Source organism: Tupaia chinensis, unplaced genomic scaffold, assembly GCF_000334495.1.
Source record: "Tupaia chinensis unplaced genomic scaffold, TupChi_1.0 Scaffold141305_1, whole genome shotgun sequence".
Classification (NCBI taxonomy): Eukaryota; Metazoa; Chordata; class Mammalia; order Scandentia; family Tupaiidae; genus Tupaia; species Tupaia belangeri.
Window position 1 is genome coordinate 580,211 of NW_006201168.1, and position 15,887 is coordinate 596,097.

The 15,887-nt window shown below is 43.2% G+C and overlaps 1 long non-coding RNA gene and 1 pseudogene across 2 annotated transcripts; one reads left to right on the top strand and one right to left on the bottom strand.

Annotated features, from left to right (window-relative positions):
• Positions 1–1,594: 1,594 nt before the first annotated feature.
• LOC102496797 (GTP:AMP phosphotransferase AK3, mitochondrial pseudogene) lies at positions 1,595–3,213 on the bottom strand (annotated as a pseudogene).
• A 1,955-nt stretch (positions 3,214–5,168) lies between these two features.
• On the top strand, positions 5,169–13,156 carry LOC102497220 (uncharacterized). Of its 2 annotated transcripts, none has more exons than XR_003546962.1 (3): positions 5,169–5,315; positions 7,823–9,802; positions 10,371–11,882. It is a non-coding gene; the product is annotated as an uncharacterized LOC102497220 (long non-coding RNA). The 2 variants fall into 2 exon arrangements; XR_336679.3 differs by lacking the exon at positions 5,169–5,315 and adding an exon at positions 12,653–13,156 and having other exon boundaries at positions 7,665–9,802; positions 10,371–11,565.
• Positions 13,157–15,887: the final 2,731 nt, after the last annotated feature.

Here is a 15,887-nt window from a genome sequence, read left to right on the forward strand (position 1 = left end):
GTGCACGTGCCTTATAGCACAAAAAATTAAAAACAAAAACAAAACAAAACAAAACCTTAGTCCATTTTGAAAGTTCAACAATGAACTTTTAAAAATGGAGGCAAAACTTTTCCCAAAAAAGTACATAAGAACCATGGACTGGTATTTTTATGTTACGTGCTTGGAGTCAGATGGGCCAAATATTCCAAAGCAGTTAATAACAGCTCGTACAGGGACTTGCTGCATCCGATTTAGCACCAAGTAAAGTAAGATAAATATGCCTTGGAAGATAGATGCGGGTCTTTCCGACATCTCTCGCATTGTCCACTCCTCCCAGGCCACAGTACATCAGCACGCAGCCTTGTTGTCAAACTACAGAATCTAAAATGATCTAGACTTTAAAATGACTGCTCAGCTGACCCCAGCACAGTTCTTTCTCCTGAAGATGAGTGGCAGTGAACACTGGCAGGTATCACTTTCGTTGATCAGGAATAGAAAACTTCAGGAAACTCAAACTTCCTTGGCTTTTTTTTAATCTATCGCGTAAATTATTTTTATTGCCACACCTGTTTACTAATTATACTTGATATATATGTCAAGGGAATATTCCCCAGGCATGCCTAATCTGTTTTTATTTCCTGATGACACAGTACATGACTTTATGCAGAGCCATACAGAGAGTAAGATCTTCTCTTGCTCTTTAGTAAAAGAATTTCTTTTTGTACTATAATTTGTTACTTTTCAAAGTCATAGCTTACATTTGGATCATAAAAAGAAATTGGAGGGAACCAGCAGTTAGCGTAATGGCTATGGCGCTGGACTCCCACATAGTTGACCGCGGTTTGCATCCCGGACCCAGTGGCTTGAAACTCACGCCGGGCGCGTGTGCGTGCGTGCCCAAGATCCCGAGAGGAGAATAGAGGAGAAGGGATTGCGGTGTGACCATCCCCCCTGGGGGGTGATTTCTCGCTTTCTGTCTCTATGTCTCTATCTGGCGAGCGCACGCGCCCTATAGCGAAAACTTCTCAAAAAAAAAAAAGAAATTGGCAAGTAGATCCTAAAACACACACTGTTTAACCTGAGTAACATCTGGAAACATAAGACATTGTGTTTTTGATTGAAAATTAATTTAGCGCACATGCCCTATAGCAAAAAAAAAAAATATTGAACTTTGATACTTATTAAAAAACTTATAGTGTTGATTTGTAACATAAATTGTATCTTTCAGTACATATGTATTTTCAAAAGAAAACAAGTCAATGTTTTTTTTTTTCTTTCCTTTTTTGGAAAGGTTTTTGCTATACGATGTGCTTGCCAGAAAGACTGAGAGAGACAGAGAGACAGAAAGCGAGAAATCACCCAATGTTTTTTTTTTTCTTTCCTTTTTTGGAAAGGTTTTTGCTATACGATGTGCTTGCCAGAAAGACTGAGAGAGACAGAGAGACAGAAAGCGAGAAATCACCCCCTGGGGGGATGGCCATGCCGCAATCCCTCTTCCTCCATTCTTCTCTCGGGATCTTGGGCATGCACGCACATGCGCCAGGCATGAGTTTAAGCCACCTGGTCCGGGACTCGAACCACAGTCAACTACATGAGAGTCCAGCAACATAGCCATTATGCTAACTGCTGGTCCCAAAACAAGTCAATGTTAAAGCAATATTTCCTATAGGTTAACTGATAGGTTTTTATAGCAAACTAAAGTTCGTGAGCAAACTGAAGGTGTGTATTAACAACAAAATAAATACAGCATATATGGCTAATCTTTAAGTTTCTTAGAGTAAAGGCAGCAGTGAGTTTGTATCTTAAAACATCTGTAAATCCTTTTGCTTTTTTGTCTGGAATTTTACAGATATAAACCATGTCCCACAGTGCTAGAAATGTCTTTTTTTGGCATCAATTTATGCAAAAGCCTCTGTTGAGATATTTTCCCCAAATGACATATAATTTTTAAATATGGCTTCAGAAAAATATGGAAATCTTACCAACCACTATTTTTACTAAACAAAAAAGTCAGATTCCCACCAATTGCTCTTTTAATTTTGGTCTTTTTTTTTTTTTTTTAAGTTTAGACATCTCTGCCGTTTGTGAGGTGCACGCCCATTGAAGACAGCTGGATAAAACTAGCTTATATTAGAAGATGAATCTTAGTGTCTGAAGCATTTGGTACATCCTTAGGAACCAGAATAAAATCAGTAGAAATAACACATAATTGTCAAAGATGTCATACATGCTAAAGTCTTAGAAAAAGAAGCCTTTAAATGCAAAGATGAGGAGGGTGTGCTCAGATTACTGGTTGCACACATTCCTCACCGAGTAACTGAGGCTTTCTGGTTTGTGGAACTTTTGTGTGTCGGAGGGTGTATATACAGGGCCAGATCTTGTGGGCTTCTGTTCTGGAGAATGTTTCTAACATCTCTTTTTTCCGATAATATTCCAGGACTGACTGACCTTTGTAAGACTTCAATCTCTTGAAAACGGCCTCTGGTTTATCATCCTCGCGCTGAATGAGAGGCTCGCTGGTCAGACCGTTCATGCCCACAGGTTTAGGAGGGTTGAATTCAATGTTGTAGACTCTGCTACTGGCCACACGAATCCAGCGAGCAGTGACAGGGCACATTCAGGTTGAATTTCTGTCTATTTGATAAGTTCTGTCCAGGGCTTCTGCCTGTGGAAGTGTCCTCTGAAAACCATCCAGCAGCCAGCTATATACTGAGTGAGATTTTGCAGCTCATGAAGGGCCAGCGCCAGCCGAGTCATGATATCATCTGGGACGAGCTTCCCTTGGTCGATGAACGTCTTGGCTAAACACACCCATTTCTGCACTCTGCATGTTGTCTCGGAGCAAGTCCCCGCGGGAGAGGTGCTTCAGCTGGAAGTGTTTGGTGACGCGTGACCACACAGTGCCCTTGCCCGGGACCCCCGTGATCACTGCACGCAAAAGTCACGCAGACGCCCGCATGGCTGCAGACTAAGGCCTGAGACGTGCGGACAGTGGGGCTTGGACCTTGGTCGAGCGGCACACCTTCAGTCCCGGACTGGGGCTAACCGGTAGCACCGCAAGCAATAGGCAGCTGCTGGGCCCAGGTGCTTCCGGAAGTGAGGCGCTGGCCACTGGGACCGAGAGCCTGTGTCTCTCTTCTATTACTGTTTTATTCATTTGTGTTTGTTTGTTTTTTGGAGAGGTTTTAGCTATAGGGCACATGTGCTTGCCAGAAAGACAGAGATAAAAAGCGAGAAATCACCCCCTAGGGGGGGATGGCCACGGAGCAATCCGTTCTCCATTCTCTTCTTGGGATCTTGGGCACACACGAACAGTTGCCCTGCGTGAGTTTAAGCCACCAGGTCCAGGACTCCAACCTTGGTCGACTACGTGGAAGTCCAGCGACAGCCATTATGCTAACTGCTGGTCCCAGGATTTTTTTTTTTTTAAGCAGTAGTATGTTGGAATGTCTTTTAAGTTTGATTCAAAGGCACTAAAAGAATATTGGATTGATAGTCAAGAGAGTTGACTTTGGGAAGACAGGATACACAATGTAGGGAATTATCAAATGCAATGTCATTTTTCAAGATTTGGGGTGGACACAAATAACAGAGGTTCCTTTTACTTTTCTTTTATAGAATTTATTCACAATTTTAGCACTGACTGATTTTGGACATTACACTATCTGCTGGTCCCCTACTGTTGTTTTGAAGTGCCTAGTGGACAACCAGGCTGTGAACAGGACACTCTTAAAATGTAATCTCATTTAATCCTCACAGCCAGCCAGTGAGGGAGGTATCATATTGTTGCGCAGATGAGGAAACCGAGACTCAAAGGTTAAGTAATTTGTCAAAAGCCATGTTGCCCACAAGCGGCAGAGCCAGTTTTTCAGCCAGTTCTGCCTGGCTCCAGAGTACAGTACTTCCCATCACAACCTGTTTTGTAGATACCTACCTCACTGGTTTAATTAATATTGATTTTCTTCTTATTGTAATAACCTTATCCAGACTGATTTTTCATATCCAGGTAACTATTTTTGGGTGTGGTCAAATCTAACACTATCAAGAAGGGAACTGAAGTGAGTTTTGAAACAATTAAAATTTAAAATATATTCTTAATTGAATTATATGGATATTTTGGGCAAATTGTTTCTAAACTGCTGGGAAAAGTCTAACCTTATTCTTTTAAAAATAATTTTATATTTAATTTTATTTATTATTATTAGTTTTAAATGTGCTACAGGGCACATGCACTTACCAGAGAGAGAGAGAAAGGGAAAGTGAGAAAGCAAGTTGCCAGGTCCAGGACTCAAACCACAGTCAGCCATGTGGAAGTCCAGCATCTTAACCACAACGCCACCTGCTAGCCCCATAACCCTATTCTTAATAGATAATATATCGCTATATACAATGCACACATGCATATATGGACTGGCAATAGTAGACAGCATCATTATTTTGGGCATAATTTCCATTATATTCTGTCCTTTCCCATGTATCTTTCTAAAATGAAGTAAAGAACTTCCCCCACCCCCAAACTCTAGCTGCTTGAAACTATTTCAGTCAGTTTCTCTCTGGGTCTCATTCTCAGGTGAACCTCAGGTGGTGTTTATTTTTTATTTATCTTTTTCCCCTGATTTTCTTTTGGAGGATAGTTTGTCTTTAATCCTTGTTCTCTAGCATGCAATTAGCTCACTAGGCTTGCAAAATCTTTTACAATTATTGTCTAATAAATTCTTCCAACAGCTTCTGGAGAGGCCAGCATTTTACAGAAAAGCAAAAATGAGATGTATGTATGTTTCATTTTCGTGGCCAGAGTGACACAGTCTTTCCACAAAGGGAGAAGGGAGAGCAGATGCTGTCTTGGATTATAGGACAGAAACTCTGCCTCTTGAATGATAATGCTTACAGTCATATTGACCCTATAATTGTAGAACAGTCCGCTTACTTCCCTTTGCAAATGAACTCTCAAATGATTAAGGTATCTTTTTTTTTTTTTTTTTGTAGAGGTTTTCACCTTAGGGTCCGTGGACTCACCCAAGAGAGAAAGAGAGAGAGAGAAACAGAGATAGTGAGAGAGAAAATGAGACATCACCCTCCACTTCCCAGGGGAGGGATGGCCATGCTTCAATCCCTCCTCCTCTATTTTCCTCCAGAGATCTTGGGCACACACACATGTGCACTTAATGTGACTTTCAAGCCACCAGATCTGGGACTGAAACCAGGGTCAGCCATGTGGGAATTCAGTGTTTTTAAGGTATCTTAAAAAACAAACAAGCAAACAAACAAACACACTCAATCACCACCCGGAATTGCTTCACCTGATTTGCATTAACTTTCACATGTTTGCCTGTAAGGTAAGTGATAAAAAGTTGCTTTAGCATTTCATCTTTAATTTTTGCACTGATTTCAAAACTAGAGCCATGGCTCTTTAAGGTGTAGTAAGCTTCTCTACCACCATCTTGGCTTGCTCTTTTAGATTCTTCTATTAACATGAGACTTGAAGCTAAAAAAGAAGTATGAGAAAGAGTTTGCAGCTGTCCCCATAAACAATGTCCTCCTGTATCTGGCTTCTAGCCAAATCTACCTGAACGCAGGTCTCTGTTATTAAATCAATATTTTCTGATTCATTTTATGGTTCACTCTTGGCAAAAAGAGCTTCCGTGTTTTGTCCTTTCTGATGAGTAAGCTCAACATGTCTTTGGTTTGGATGAATAATTATATAGCTAAGAGAAGGTAATAAATCTTTGCTATCTGACTAATAAATAAGGCTGTGAGTTTTATATTGGATTTCTCAGTGTTTTTGAATTTAAGTCAATAAGCAAATTCTCTTGCATGTTATAAATGAAATGCCAACTTTATTTAAAATTTTATGTTAGGCCATATGATAATTGGACAGTAATTTTGAACAGCTATAAAGGAAATGAAACACCAGCAGAATGTATTTAAGAAGTTGTGTCATTCTGTACGTTCAGAATCAGAAAAATAAAATTGCAGTAACAGAAGCAGTAGAATGTTTTATTTGTTAAAAATCTGAACAGTAGTCTTAAGATTGATGTACTGGTAATTTTGCAGGTGGAGTATTTATTAATTTCTCTGAAGCATAAATTTAAAATGTCAAAAGACATGATTTTATTACTTGATTAATATTAGCAGCCCCCTTTGCAATAGATTTTTCTCTGAATTATCATGTAAGGGTGTTTTCTTAAAATTACACATAATCATATTTTGTTTAATTTAATCTTTTGCATTAAATTATCTCTAAAAATATTTAAGGTTAGTTGTCTTGTGAAATCTAGATTAAGTGGAACAAATATATGCAGCTGTGAAATTTAGCAAACATAAATATATAGAACATACATAAACATGAATTCAAACATTTCTGTTTGACAGCTCTGATGTGATGTTCTTTAGTCTTGATAGAATTAATTAGTAAAGAAATCAAAGTAGTAAAATGGTGTTTCTGCCACCAGTTCGTTGACTCACCTCTTGGCACAGGAAGTGAGGCTGTCCACATGGAGCAGTCACTGCCCTGGGACCCAAACGATGATGAGTCAATTAGTGTCTGTGCGCTAGGTCTCCACCCATCAAATGTCTTAACGGTATTTTTAGACTTGGGTGGATTTTGAAAATACTTTATCAGTACTTACAAAATGCTTCTAAGGTGGTAAGTCCGAAATGTCTTTAGATCACAATATTCAGGGTAGATAGACCATTTAAAAGCTGCTTTCATGTTCGAATGAGTTTCTTAGGATAGGGAAACTTTTAGAGTTAAATACAGAGGTATTCGGAGGAAAAACTGCTATGTCAGGCTCCTTGCAATAGTATGTCAGTCTCTGATGGGGCTTGTACAGGCTTACCTACTCTACTTGACTTCACGTATTTTAATTCTGTGGAGAGTTCATAATTTTATTTTTAAGTTTATTTATTTATTTCTTCCATGAGTGTGAGAGAGAGAGGGAAACAGCACCTCTGACAGGCCCTGATGCGGAGATGCACCCCCACCCTCAGCCAGCTCCTGGTCATGGGCACTCGTGTGTCCAGCTTACTCTGGGAGATCTCCAGACATGACCCCGGAACCTTCCTAAGTGGGTCAGCCTTGCAGAGCATCGTGTCTCACCACTCTGTCATTGTCCAGCCTCTAGATCTTATCTTTTTTTTTTTTTAATTTGCTATAGTATGTGTATACTCACTGGAGAGACACACAGACAGAGAGAAAGAGGGAAACTGAGAAATAACCCCCCATGAAGAGGTGTTGGCCAAGCTGCAATACCTTCTCCTTGAAGCTCTCAAGATTTAGGGCATGCATGTATGTGCGCCTGGCATGTTTTTCAAGCCACTGGGTCTTGGACTTGAACCACCCAGTCAGTCATGTGAGATCCAGTGCCTTAACCACCATACCACTGGCTAACCTCATAATTTTACTTGTAATACTCCTCTGGAGAATTCATAATCCAATTTTGAATTTCAAATTATTTTAACTTCATATGATTTATTCTAATATTACTTTGGTACCATCCAGTTCTTAAGGGTTGTGGGCTTGCCAGAGGAAGATAGAGAAATGGAAAGTGAGAAATCATCCCCTAGGAGGGATGGCCATGCTGTATCCCCTTCTCCTTCATTCTCCTTTTAGGATTTTGGGCATGCATGCACATGTGCCTGGCACAATTTTCAAGCCACCAGGTCTGGGACTCAAATTGTGGTTTACTATATGGGAATCCAGCTCCTTAACCACCACGCCACCTGCTGACCCCAAGCTGTGGGTCTTTTATTACCAATGCTTTTATCATCACGTCGCTGATTGCTGAGAGGGCCAATGTTTTAGCTGACCTGGTTTCTTGTATTTTATCATTTTCTCTAACAGGTGACAGCCTTGAGGATGACTTTTCCTCTCTAACCTGCCTTTACTTTATTAACGGCCATCTGAGAATTCCCAAAGTTAAACAAGAGGACAAAACCTCAAAATCCTAAATATCAGCAGGCATATAAAATGATGTGATCACTAAAGTCTCTTCTAGGTCCAAAGTGCTATAATTCTACAATTTAAAGGCGGAAAAGAAAGCCCTCCTGGCAATTCCTGCCCCCGCCCACCCAAAGGGCTATAATTTTACAATTTAAAGGCAGAAAAGAAAGCCCTCCTGGCAGTTTCTGCTCCCCCTGCCCAGTGGATAGTAGATAGGGTGTCTGCTCCGGTACTTTCAGTGGCCTCCTTGTGTTCAGTGAGGACGTGTGTGTGCATTGAGGCAAGGCTGCCCACACGACATACACGGAGGGCCTGAGGGCTGAAGGATTTTTGTTTCCAGCTGCGAGAAAGCCTAGAGGTCTAGGCTGGGGTGAGGAGAGTAAGACCTCTGGGAGCTGCTCGCTCTTGGTTGCCTTCCTACACTTTGAACCCCAGGAGTCCTGATCCTGGTACACGGTCTTAACAAGGTATGTACCAGGGAATCCACAACCAGCCACGACCTAGGAATGTTCTTTTTTTTTTTTTCTTAATTGCCAGAGAGATAGAGCATGAGAGAGGGGACAGGCATCCTCAAAGGAGGCATGTCACACTGATGTCTTTTCTCTGCCATTTCTCCATCCTCCTGGGATTTGGGGCATGCAGGCACACAAGCCCAGCATGTTTTTGAAACGGCCAGGGTTCATATTCAAACCACGGGCCTCCATGTGGGATCCAGCTCCCTTGACCCCTACGCTGGCCCCCTAGGGGTTTTGAAGCACTTAGTGCAAACTAGAGAAGTCACTCAACTCAAGCCAAGAGCTAGGATGAAGTGCTTTGTAGTTTCCTGTGCTTTGTAGTTTCTCTGGCCTCCAGACACTAGATTCCAGCAGTTTCACAGCCCCGATGGCCTCCCACCATCCCTCACTCTTCCAGGGCACCCACAAACTGGGAGGCACAATTCTACGGATCAATTTGGAAACAGCAGAGAAGGAAGAGGTGTGGAAGAAAAGGCAAGATCAGAAGGAATTATGCGTACAGAGGCCTGGCCACACTTCCTCCTACACCCGCATTCCCTCTGCTGGCCGGCGAGGGTCCTTGAGGAGTCCTTCCTGCCAGGCCGCTCTTTGAAGGGCCCTTCTACTCTCATGGTAGTGACTGCTCCCCTTCATGCAGATCCGGGGTAGCGAGACCTGTGTTTTCAATTCACAACACTAAACTTAAAAATCGATCGCTGCACTTAATGTTCTCTTTCAAGCTTCCATTCTGACAGCAGAAATGTAGTTTGGGAGATTGCAGATACGCTTACTCCTAGTTTTTTTTTTTTTTTTTAAATCTTCTGTGATAAAGTCTATGAATTCAGAACGTCCCCTGGCCCCTCTGTCTACCCGGTGGCTTCTGAGATTCCAGGGGACCGGAGGCGAAGTGCTGGGTTCTTGCCCACCAAGCACTCCCTGGCCGGCATTCAGTGCTGATGTCGCATTCCCCATGTCTCCAGTCGTCAGTCCTGGGGCCGGCAGCTCCTTACCCTGACTGCGAGGTGAACCCTGAGCCACATCCTCACCACTCAGAGATGTGGGAAACCATGGGACTTTCTCGTAAGCTGTGGAGAACTGGGGGGTGGAGCTGGTTAGACTTCGCTGGTTGCCTCTTCTCTTTCCTGTTTACTCTGGCCCTAAGTGAGAACTGAGAGAGAGCCCTTTCTCTCAGATCCCCAAATTACCTTAGGATTCTACCGATCACGGTGACTCCTTCCCCAATTGCCCACTGGGGACCCCAGTGCCCGTTGGTGGTAGACTCTCATGTGAGCTTTTTCTCTCTGCAGCCTGGAGAATCTTCTCACATTGCAGTGCTCAGCGCCGTAGCCACGAGTCACACACAGATACGAGTTCTGGAAATGTGCCGGTGAGAATGTAGCCAATTTTAAATTTAGTACAAACAATGGACTGTAAACATTAATAATTTTTTTCTTTCTTTTTTTTTTTTTTTTTGAAGGTTTTTTGCTATAGGGTGCGTGCGCTCGCCAGAAAGACAGAGAGAGATAGACAGAAAGCAAGAAATCACACCCATCCCAGGGGGGATGGCCACGCCGCAATCCCTTCTCTGTTCTCCTCTCAGGATCTTGGGCACACACGCACATTGCCTAGCATGAGTTTTAGGCTACTGGGTCCGGGACTCGAACCGCGGCTGACTACATGGGAGTTCAGCGGCATAGCTATTATGCCAACTGCTGGTCCCACCATTAGTAATTTTAATACCGCTTACATGATGGAATGGTAACATTTGGGAAATGCTGAATTAAATAAACTATTACATTTTATACTTAATGCCACTTGTTTCTTTTTCTTTTTTAAAAATATGACTACTAGGAAAAATTTTAAAATTGCACTGTACTGTATTTCTTTTGGTTAGAACCAATCTACCAGTTTAAGGAGACGTTATGGACTGAATTATGTTCCCCCTAAATTTGTAGGTCAAAGCCCTCACCTCCCATGTGACTGTATTTGGAGACAGGACCTTTAAGGAAGTCATTATGTTGAACTGAGGTCGCAAGAACGGCACCCTAATCTATAGGGCAGCTGTCCTTCTAAAAAGAGGAAAAGATACCAGGAACTCCTGCACAGAGGAAAGCACCCCTGCACAGAGGAAAGCACTCCTGCACAGAGGAAAGCCCGTGTGAGGGCACAGGGAGAAGCCATTTATCTGCACGTCGAGAAGGGAGAGCTCCCCAGAAACCAGTCCTGCCGGCACCTTGATCTTGGACTGCCAGGCTTCAAGACCAGAAATTTCTGTTGTTTAAGCCCCCCCTCTCCCCAGACTGGAATTCAGTTATGAAGTCCTTGCAGATTAATACAGGAAGGAAAATTTATTCTGATATCATGAAGTCACCCAAATCAAATGTTTATGACAGTAATTTTAGCTTTTGATCCTCAAAAACCCATCCTCTTAGTCTGTGGTCTGTGCCAGGAATTAAAAAAAAAAATCTTTCAAAATTCAAAAGCTGGGAGAACATTGATGGTCGTCCTGTCTGTTGTGACCCTCCTCCTCCAGAGCCATAGAAGCAGCTGCCTTCTGTGCCGAAGTTGAGGGAGAGGGCACAGAGTCAACAGGAAGGATGGACAGCGACAAATACATGGGTTCATACGGACACAGCAATCCGCTGTGACAGCTACGTACGTCTGCCTTTCCCTGGGCTGTTGAAACCCCGGAGGATTTGATTGCATTTCTTTTGTCATTCATTAATCCATTCTGTGTTTAAAGGTCCTAGCTCCAAATACAAGCACAGGTTCATTTTGGGTACTGTAGGGTGCATGCTGTCAGACAGCATTCGCACTGAACATTCAAGGACTTTGAAAGACACAATTCACAGTAAAGGAACTGAAGGTGTCACAGCGCCTGCATGGCAGGAGAGGGAGGTGGTTGAAGGTATGAAACGCCTGCTCTCTGTGTCACTGTCGCCCAGAACACTTCGTTAGCTGTGGGAGAGACCTCGTTGCCCACTCTCAGCACACACTCTCCTCTCTCAGGAGTCTGGTGATTGCTGGTGTAACATGGATTACACACCTGGCAGTGATTGCCAGGAGCAGCAGCAGGTCAAAAAAGCCAAGTCACACACTCGAGGGACGTGGCTGGCTTCTGCCATCCTTCGCGCTTCTCCGATTCACAAGGTACAACTGGGTCTTAATGCTGATCTCCCTGCTTATGAATGTCTGTTTACCTCTCTGTGAACCTCCAGAGGGCAGAGAATGATTGCTTTCATCTCTGCAGACTCTTTCGCACAATGCTTAGCATACAGTGGATGCAAAATAAATGGAATTTTGCAAAATAAATACATGAATCTAACCAGTTCTGCCTTCAGATCCTCTCTTCAGCATTTTTCTTTCCTCTAATCCTTCCTGACCTATATACAGGTCAAGCACTTTGCTCTAACTCTTCAATCTTTTTGTTTGTTTTCCCTTCAGTTTTTGCTATAGGGTGAATACCAGTGTGTGCAATCACCAGAGAGAAAGAGAGAGGGGGGAAAGTGACAAATCACCCCTCAAGGGGATGGCCATGCCTCAGTACCTTCCCCTCCATTCTCCTCTCAGAATTTTGGGCACTCTGCGTGCACACACACACACACACACACACACACACGATATGATTTTCAAACCACCAGGTCCAGGACGCAAACTGTGGTCAGCCATGTGGGAGTCCAGTGTCTCAACCACCACACCACCTGCAGGCCCCATTCTAGCGTATTTTTCAAACTGGCAGCACCAGGATTTGAACTGTGGTGGACAAATGAGGGATCCAGCTCTCTCTGAAGAGCCCTAACCATTGCACTATGAGGCCGGCCCTCCCACATTCTTTTTATAGTTGCTCCAAAGTATTCCTTCACACAATATCTATTTAAAATAGATTTTACTTCTGCTTGATTGTTGCTATATACTGCTATATACGTTGTTTTAAATCTTTTACTGTTCACTGTTCTAAACCACATGGATCCTCTACGTGCTTCTTTGGACACACACAAATAGTTTCTTGTTTCTTGTTTTGTTTTAATGATAGATCTTTCAAATGTGACTTAGTGGATACAGTGAGTGCTGGGGACGATGTTGAAGAGGGACTTTCTCGGCCACTTGCTACACAGTCTATCCTTATTTCTAAGTGAATGGACTTGTACACTGTACCAGGGCAGAAGCACATACAATTATATAATAGTTTCTTTTATAAGTATGATGGTTCCTCTTTTTTTTTTTTTTTTTTTTTAAGTCATTCAGCCTGGGCATGGGGGCACGTGCCTGTAGTAGCAGCTACTCAGGAGGCTGAGGCAGGAAGATGACAAGTTCAGGGTCGGCATGAATAACATAAGACCGTGTTTCAAGAAGAAAAGAAGTTCAAAGAATACAGGTGAAGCAAAAATCTCCTTTTAATCAAGCCTCCCCAGAGGCAACCGCTCTTACCGACTTTATGTTTATCTTTTCAGATTTTTTCCCTATTTATGAATGTACATATACCCATAGAAGTATATAGTTTCTTTTTGTGGGTAGACTTTAACATAAATTATATTATTCCTACTGTACAAGTTTAGAGTTTTGCTTTTTTTCTCTTATTGATACTTCTTACGGGGCCAGGTGGTGATGCAGTAGGAACACAATGGGCCTATCTAGGAAAGGTCCTGGGTTCATGTCCTGGGACCTCTTTGAGCAACAGCAGACACGCGTGTGCTTGTCTGTGACCCAGGCTGGCTAAGGCTGGGGTGGATGGAGGTGTGAAGATCCCTCCATCTCTCTCTCTCTCTCTATCGAGGGATGCCCATCTCTTTCTCTCTCTCTCTCTCTCCCTTTCTTGGGAGGTGCCTGTCTCTCTCTCTCTCTGTCCATTTATCTCGCTCCCTCATGAAAGAAAGACATAAACTTGAACAAAATACCTCTTAGAGACTTTCCATGTGCGCATGTGCGAGATGGACACCCACGCCATTACTTTCTATCTGCTGCACTGTACCACGTCCCGCATCGGCCAGGAGAAGACAGGCTGTGCAACCCTGACAGACCAACCTACGATCTTGGTGGCTCATGACAACAACTGTTCATTTTCACGCTCACGCTACCCGTCCATTGGGACCCAGGCAGGTGGAACAGCCGTGACAACAGCACTGACGGTCACAGTGGTGAAGGGGACAGATCAACTCTAAAAGGCCTCAGGAAGGCAATGGAGTGCTCTGGGCCAGAAGTGCACCTGTTTCTCCTATTCATTACTCCTTGGCCAGAAGCATGCAGATGGCCCCATTCAACCACAAGAGGCAGGATACGCCATTCCCCTGTGTGCCCATAAGGGGAACAAGATTTGCTTGGCAACTAAAGGCCACCTCACCGTATTGATGGTCTGATATTTTTAAACAATTGTTTTATTTTTATTACTACTATTATTATTACTATTACTTTGACCAGAGAGAGATAGAGAGAGAGAGGGAAAGTGTGAAAGAAAGCTGCCAGGTCCAGGACTTGAACCACAGTCAGTCATGTGAGAGTACAACACCCTAACCACCACACTACCTGCCAGCCCCGATAGTCTATTTTTATCACTTTGCTTGCTTGGGTTTCAATCTTTATCACACTGGAAATTCTTTACAAATAGTATGTTTGGTTTCCAAATGCATAGTAAATTTTTCTAACACTGTAAGTTTAAAAGTTCCCCAGTTGGGGCCAGCAGGTGGCCTGGTAGTTACTAGGCGCTGCCTCCCACATGGCCAACCGAGGTTTGAGTGCCAGACCCGGCTACTTACTTTCTTAACTTTCCTCTCTCTCTCTCTCTCTCTCTCTCTTTCTCTCTCTCTCTGGTGAGCACACATGTTCAATTGAAATTTTTAAATAATAATGAAATAAAATTAAATAAATAATGTATTTTTTTAAGTTCCCCAGTTGTGAATCCCCTTACTTAGTAAGAATTATTTGGCATGAAGCAATAGAGACCAAAATCAACAACAACAACAACAATCCCTAATGTGTTCATCAAATTAGAGACTCTATTTGTTTTTTGTTTTTTTTGGAGAGATTTTTGCTATAGGGTGCGTGTGCTCGCCAGACAGACAGAGAAATCACCCCCCAGGGGGGATGGTCATGCTGCAATCCCTTCTCCTCCATTTTCCTCTCGGGATTTTGGGCACGCACACACATGCACCTGGCGTGAGTTTTAAGCCACCGGGTCCGGGACGTGAACCGTGGTCGACTACGTGGGAGTCCAGCAACATAGCCATTACGCTAACTGCTGGTTCCCAAGACTCTATTTGTTTTTTATGAAGACTCTAAAGGGAGGCAGTGCAGGGACAGTGCCTATGAGGTCATCAAACACCCAGCCTCCCTTGCCTTACTGGTCAGCTGTCCTCAATACACGGCCACCTCTACCTACAAAGGAGAATTGGAGATGAAGGATTAAAACCGAAGAATAGCGTGTACTGCTGTCCCCAGTGGATATATTCATGTGTGTGCACAGTTGTTTCTGCACTTTCTTTTCATGTTTTTATTGTCAGAGGGCGTGTGTGGCTACCAGAGAGAGACAAGCATCCCCCTGGGGTGTGGTCACACCACAGTCTTTTTTCCCTTGTTTCTCTATCCTGCCAGGATCTGGGGCCTGCATGCACACGTGCCTGGCATATTTTTTAAGCTGCTAGGATCAAGATTCAAACCACAGCTGGGCATTTGGGATCCGGCTCCACATGTGTGGTGCTTAACTGCTACGCTGTAGGGCGGTCCTGTTTCCGTACTTTCTACTTGGCTCTGCTTATTTATTTATTTTAAATTATTACTTAGTTTTCATGATTGTTTGGGTTACTTTGTCCATTTTCTCTTTTGTGTCAAATTTCGATGACCTCGTCAAGTCTTATTAAAGCACTGACCTTTTAACTATGGCATTTCTCCTTGAAGATCTTTTTCCCTCCTCTCAGTAAGTGACACCCTCATCCTTCCAGTAGTTCATTCAAAAAACCCTGAGGCGTCCTGAGCTCTATCTCACCCACATCTGACTCGTTAGCAAGTCCTGTGACTGCTGGTCCCACGTTGTATCTTGAATCTGATCACGTCTAACTTCCCCTTCCTCAACTACCCTAGTCTGAGCTGCAGTAATCTCCTGCTAGGACTACTGGGAGACTACCCTAACTAGATTTTTGTTTTATTTATTTTTGGGGGGAGGGGTGAGGTTTTTGCTATAGGACACATGAGTATGCCAGAAAGACAGAGACGGAGACAGAAAGCAAGAAATCACTCCCCAGGTGGACGGCCATGCTGCAATCCCTTCTTCATTCTCCTCTCAGGATCTTGGGCATGCATGCACACATGCCCAGCATGATTTAAGCCACTGGGTCCGGGACTCAAACCACAGTCGACTACATGGGAGTCCAACTGCTGGGCCATTATGCCAACTGCTGGTCCCTCCCAATTTTTATTTTTAAGTTTTTGCCTTAGAGCACATGCACTCACTGGCAAGAGAAAGAGAGAGGGAAAGTGAGAAA